The following is a 7,253-nucleotide window of genomic DNA, read 5'->3' as shown; positions in this document are numbered from 1 at the left end:
AGATCTGACTCCCTCTTCTGGAGTGTCTGAAGACAGCTACAGTGTACTTACATATAATAAATAAATAAATCTTTAAAAAATAATAAATTAGAAGCACTTATTCTTGTTTTAAAAGTAACTAATCTTTCTAAAATCCCTTTGGTATAAGTATCAATCCTGAACAAAATATATAAGTATACACCAAATGAAGTCTGCAAGACTGGTATGTCTATTTTTAAATGTAATTTCAGATTTGACCCTGATAGAAATTTCAACTTGATACATAAAAAATTCAAAATATTTGTTTTTCCAGTTCTGTCCCAATATGCAACTATTAATGAAAACCTGATAATGAAAAGCTGATCACAACATCCCTGGAAGATGACAAATTAACTTATGTTATCCCATCCCATTCCCTCTTCCCACTAGGAGCTTGCCACTAGTAGTGTAATGTAAACCTTGAGAACCTGGCTTTAGTCACAGTGCCAGAAGTGTTTCTTTGATGAATAAGATTATATTTGGCTAAGTGTTAGAATTCACAAGAAGTGCATTTTTTTTCAGATGTGAAATGTTTGCATCAATTCACCATCATTTTGATGTTTGTTTTAAGCATGTGCTGAGTTTGCTGTTGAAAACTGATTGTTTTGCTGGGCAGTAGTAGCACAAACCTTTAACACCAGTACTCCATAAATCTCTGAGTTTGAGACCAGCCTGGTCTACAGAGTGGGTTCCACTACAACCAGAAAAATCCTCTCTCTTAAAAAGCAAAAGAAAAAAAGAAAACTGGTTATTTTTAATTACAGCAATATGTTAGAAGTAACTTTTTTCTTGATAATATGAAAAAATTTTAATTTATCCTAAATACTGTAGTATTTGTAAGTTAGTGGACAGAATTGGTGTTTTTGAGTTATTTGACACAGATTTCTTTGTTGTATAATGCTTTAAAAATCCAACATGTGAAAATATCTGTATTTCTTTAAAATAAAGCTGACAGTTAAAAGATTTTTAAAAAAAATAAAGAAAAGAAAAAAAAAAGAACTGAAGACCCAGAAGAAATAACCCTGGACACCTATGGGCGCTTGATCTTTGACAAAGAAGCCAAAACCATACAGTGGAAAAATGAAAGCATCTTCAACAAAGAGTGTTGCTCTAACTGGTGGTCAGCATGGAGAAGAATGCAAATGGATCCATATTTATCTCCTTGTACAAAGCTCAAGTCTAAGTGGATCAAGGACCTCCACATAAAGCCAGGTACACTGAATCTAATAGAAGAGAAAGTGGGAAATAACCTGGAACTCATTGGCATGGGGTGGGGAGAGTTTTCTAAACAATACTCCAATGGCTCAGGCTCTAAGATCAACAATTGGTAAATGGGACCTCGTAAAACTGGAAAGCTTCTGTAAGGCAAAGAACATAGTTCATAAGACAAATCGGTAACCTACAGATTGGAAAAAGATCTTCAATAACCTTACTACATCTGATAGAAGACTAATATACAAAATATACAAAGAATTCAAGAAGTTAGACTCAAAAAAGCCAAATAACCCAATTAAAAATGTGGTGCAGAGCTAAATAGAGAATTCTTAACAGAGGAATCTCAAATTAAGAAGGACTTAAAGAAATGTTCAACATCCGTAATCATTAGGGAAATGCAAGTCCAAACAACCCTGAGATTCCACCTTACACCAATCAGAATGACTAAAACCGTAAACTCAAGTGACAACACATGCTGGTGTGTTGAAAAAGAGGAACACTCCTCCATTGCTGGTGGGATTGCAAACTGGTATGATGACTTTGGAAATCAATTTGGTGTTTCCTTAAAAAATTGGAAATAGTTCTTCCTGAAGGCGCAGCTATACCACTGCTGGGCATATACCCAAAATATGCTCCACCATATCACAAGGACACATGCTCCACTATGTTCATTGCACCCTTATTTATAATAGCCAGAAGCTGGAAACNACCCAGATGTCCTTCAACTGAGGAATGGATACAGAAAATGTGATACATTCATACAGTGGAATACTATTCAGCCATTAAAAACAAGGACATCATGGATTTTGCAGGCAAATGCATGGATCTAGAAAATATCATCCTGAGTTAGTTAACTCAGACCCCAAAGGACATGCATGATATGTACTCACTGATTAGTAGATATTAGCCAAAAAGTACAGAATACCCAAACTTTATAAGGCCTAACAAGAAGGAAGGCCCAAGTGAGTATACATCAATCTCACTTAGAAGAGAAAACAAAATAATGATGGGATTCAGAGGGAGGGAGGGACCTGGGTAGGAGAGGAAAGGGGAATGGGAAAGGGGGGCAGGATCACATATGGGAAGAGACAGGAGAAAAGTCCAGAGGGTCACAAGAATGAGTGGAAATATCCAACATGGAGGGTGGTGGACATAGGGCAACACTAGAAAGCCCCAGGACTCAATGGGGGATGACCTTCACCAAAATGTCCAACGGAGGGTAGTTGGAACCTAAAGGGACCACCTCTAGTAGATAGACATGACACCTAGTTGAGGCATGGGGCCACCCACCCATCTTCAAAATTCTGACCCAGAATCCTTCCTGTCTAAAGGAAATACAGGGACAAAAAATGGAGAAGAGCCTGAAGGAAAGGCTATTTCAGTGATGAACCCAACCTGGGATCCATCCCATGCACAGGTACCAAACCTGACATTATTGCTGATGCCATGTTGTGCTTTCAGACACACATTGCTGTCCTTTGAGATACTCTACCAGCAGTTGACTGAGACAGATGCAAATACTTATAGGCAACCATTGGACTGAGCCTGCAGACCACTATGAAAGAATAGGGGAAGGACTGAAGCAGCTGAAGGGGATGGCAATCCCATAGGAAGAACAACAGTATCAACTAACCTGGATACCTCAGAGCTTCCAGAGACTCAGTCACTAACCAAAGAGCATACATAGGCTAGTCAGTGGCTCCTGGCACATATGTAGCAGAGGATTGCTTTGACTGGCCTCAGTGGGAGAGGATGCCTCTAGTTCTATAGAAACTTGATGCCCCAAGGAAATGGGATACTGGTGGGGTGGAGGGGGTGGGTTGGTGGGTATGTAAGGGAGCATCCTTTCAGAAGCAAAGTGGAGAGGGTAAAGAACTTAGGGAAGAGGGGACTGGTCTGGGAGACATTTGAAATGTAAATAAATAAATAAACTTCATAACAAAATAAAATAAAACAATATTTCCATATACATTAGCATTTACACTCTTGAAATTTATCTAAGGTAAAACTCATACTTACATAAAAACTTCCTATACAAGAGCAAAGAATATCATCATAATGTTTTGTATACATTTAAAACACCTATACATGAATGGTTGTGGCAACTTACTTACAATTGACTACTGGAAACAATCTAGGTGAACAGATAGACATGCTGAAGTACACTCATAGTATAGAATACAACATTGAAAAGAGACTTCTGACCCATTCACAGGCAAGATGAATTATGTTCAGTGAATTATGTTGGAGAAACAAGGGTAGAACATAAAAGGCATTTGTGTATTATTTCTTACAACTGTTACAATCTTACAATCTTACTTACAATCTTAAGTTATCACATAGTTTGAAGCTTAGCCTAAGAAAGAGCTACCACTAGCTGTGTTATACTAAGGGTGTTGCTGGACTTGGATGAAATAGCACTAGCAGGACTATGTTATTTCAAACTCACCAGCAGCCGAAGGGACAAAAGATGCAGCAGCAGGTTCTTGGTCCCTAACATGTTGTAGTGTAACTGGGTTATTCAGTGTCTCAGGGCTGTCATCCACGATGCTTTCTGGAGCAACTGGTACTTCTACCAGTATAAGTTTTTCAATTGCTGCAATATGAAAATTCAGAATCCTGAATCCACTGAGTGGAAATTAGCCTTTACTGACAAGGACAAAGGGAAGCATACTCACAAAAATATAAAATTCAAAGAATTTGTCCCCCAAAAGATTTACCCTTCAAAATGGCAAATAAAAATTCTTTAAATCGAAAGGTTATTACAAAAGCAGGGGTCTTGGTACCTGAGGAAGGAAGTAATAACAATGGTGCCATCAGAAATGGGGAGGGACAGGGAGAGACTATATCATCCATGCTTTGCTACTGAGAATGGAAAATGGTTTAGTCTCCCTGGAAAACTGTTTGGCAGTTTCTTAAATCTAAACATGCTGGTTCCATAAGATACAAATGTTACACTCATGGTATTCTTAACAGAGAAAGTAAAAGTTTACATTTATATAAAAACTATAACATAAACGTTGGACAATCTGGATGAATCACTAGAAAATTAAGAAAAGTGAAAAACCAAAGCCCAAATATAATTAACTAACAGACGAGACAAAATTCTAGGAAGCAGATGTACAGAGGGGTCAATGTACTATCCTGACCTACTTTTGCACCAGGCATGAACATGGTATACAGACATATATATTCATGCACATATAAACAAATAATATTTTATAAAAAGAATGCTAATTTGTGGCTCACAACCATCTGTAACTCCAGTTCCTGGGGATTTTACCTTCTCTGGTCTCTGTAAGCACGAGGTATGAAAGCGATAAACCGATATGCACTCAGGCAAACAACTAAAACACATAAACTAAATTTAAATTAAGAAGCATGAATACTGGAGTTTAGATTCAGTAACACACACACACACACACACACACACACACAAACACACACCCCACTACCCCCACTACCCCCACTACCCCCACTACCCCCACAGCCGTATATGTGTAGAAAACTAAGATTAAATAATATAACCAGGATATTGACATTGATCTGAAACCCAGATATTATTGAGAAGTCCCAAGTTTTCTTATAGTAGTTTGTGTTCTTACATTGATTTCTGTACGGATTTATAATGTGAATACATTTTATGTGATCCCAGCACTCAGATCACCATTTATAGGGCACAGCCAGGGGGTCTCCATAGCAAGCTGAACAGCTAGAGGAAGAGATCTACCCCAATAAATAAAGTGGAGCACAGTCATAGAAGACACCCAACAACTTCAGATATCCCCAGACACACATACAGACATGAACATACACACATACATGTATATACACATGTATATGTATGTACATGTATATACACAAATACAAACATAACATGCACACATAGTATATACATACATGTGCAAAAAATTGAAGTACTTCTTATATTGTATATGTATTATTCCAAACTCACCAGATTCAGAAGAAATAGAAGCAGCTATAGTTTCAGGATCTGGGGGAACAATATTTCCTAATAAAGCAGGGTAATATGCTGTCTGTCTATTGCCATCCATGATAACTTCAGTTTTTCCTGGCAATTCTAACAGCACAACTTCTTTGATCTCTGAAAGTAAAGGATTCCCAACTATGAATTCTACATAATGTAAAACTGACTTTTGAGGGGGTAAAATAAAAATGTTTTCAAAACAAAGGCAAACTTGATAAATCTGCTAGCATACCCACCCATATAAAGAGCTAACAGAAGACCTGAAAAGCTAAAGGATATGCTGTAAGCAGAGAAGTTAGAGAATCATAAAGAGGTTGGAAGAAAACAATAGAAAGGCTAGAATCATAAATGTGGAGAAACTCACCCTTGATTGTAATTGGGGATATAAAATGGCATTATAGCTCTGGAAAACTGACTGGCACTTTCTTATGGTAATATCATTACCATACCACCCAGTAATTACACTCTTGACATTTATGAAAAAGAAATAAAAATTACATTTTCACAAAAGCCAGTAGACAAATGTTCATAATGGCTTATTCCTAATACTAAAAATTGGATGAAAAAAGTATTTCTTTCAAGGGATGAATGATTAAAAACAACAGAGATGGGGAGGATGGGAAAGAACATGAGCTGTGTACAGATAGCCACAAGTGGTTTGAATCTACAGAAAATTATGTTGATGGGAACAAAGTCTACATACTATAATATTTTCTTCTTATAATACTATTAAAGTAGCAACATTACAGAAACCACTATTAGGAAGAAGGTAGAAACAGGCAGTGGTGAAGAAAAGCATGACTTGAGCGAGGTGAGTTGGGTAACAAAACCATACAGGGCACTCAATGGTAGTGTAGTTGTAGTTATCCTGTACCATGACAGCAGTAGTAACAAGAAAATGTATGCACATTATAAATCTGTATGGAAATCAATGTACAATGTAAGAACACAAACTACTATAAGAAAACTTGGGACTTCTCAATAATATCTGCGTATCAGATCAATGTGAATATCCTGGTTGCATTAAATCTTTTTTTTTTTTTTTTCGAAACAGGGTTTCTCTGTATAGCCCTGGCTTTCCTGGAACTCACTTTGTAGACCAGGCTGGCCTCGAACTCAGAAATCTGCCTGCCTCTGCCTCCCGAGTGCTGGGATTAAAGGCATGCGCCACCATGCCCGGCTGTATTATTTAATCTTAATTTTATTGAATATTATTGTTGGATAAAATGATAAAATATAAAAAGGATTATGTTACATTATTTATTACAAATAATATAAATCTAAAATTATTTCAAAATGAAAAGTTTAATTAAAAAATGAACTACAAGCAGTTTGAATTTAAAATGCTGAGATGTTCATGGGTTGGATTGAAGAATGCATATCATCTGCATCTTACCAGGATCAGGAATGGGCCCAGTAGATGAAGACAAATTTTGGTGGCCACTGCTATTTCCAACTGCAGGTGGGTGATCCATTGTCTCAGGATTGTTTACCAAGACAGCTTCTGGTATTACTGGAATATCTACATGGAAAACATTTTCAATTCTTCCAATTATGATTCAAACACAGGAAAGGTATTCTTAAGTAATGTACAGGAGATAAATACATTCTCACATTGACTAAGACTTAAATTACTCATCCTAAAAAGACCCATCCTTTAAAATTGGCTAAAGGAAAATAATCTAGAAAGTACAGGATAAGAAGCAGGGCAGTGGTGGCGCTCACGTTTAATCCCAGCACATGGGAGGCAGAGACAGGCAGATTTCTGAGTTCGAGGCCAGCCTGGTCTACAGGGTGAGTTCCAGGACAGCCAGGGCTACACAGAGAAACCGTGTCTCAAAAAAAAAAAACAATAATAATAATAATAAATAAAAATAAAAAGTATACCATAAAAAGAAAAAGAATAAAACTTTTGAGAATTAGAAAAAAAAGGAAACAATAAAAGCAAACAGTGCATGCCAAGAAACTGTGTCACTCACCAATACTAGTGAGGAGATAAAATGCTATACCTTTGTGCAGAAAAACCTGGTGA

The sequence above is a fragment of the Mus pahari genome, chromosome X (assembly GCF_900095145.1).
Source record: "Mus pahari chromosome X, PAHARI_EIJ_v1.1, whole genome shotgun sequence".
Classification (NCBI taxonomy): domain Eukaryota; kingdom Metazoa; phylum Chordata; class Mammalia; order Rodentia; family Muridae; genus Mus; species Mus pahari.
This window is presented reverse-complemented; position numbering follows the sequence as displayed.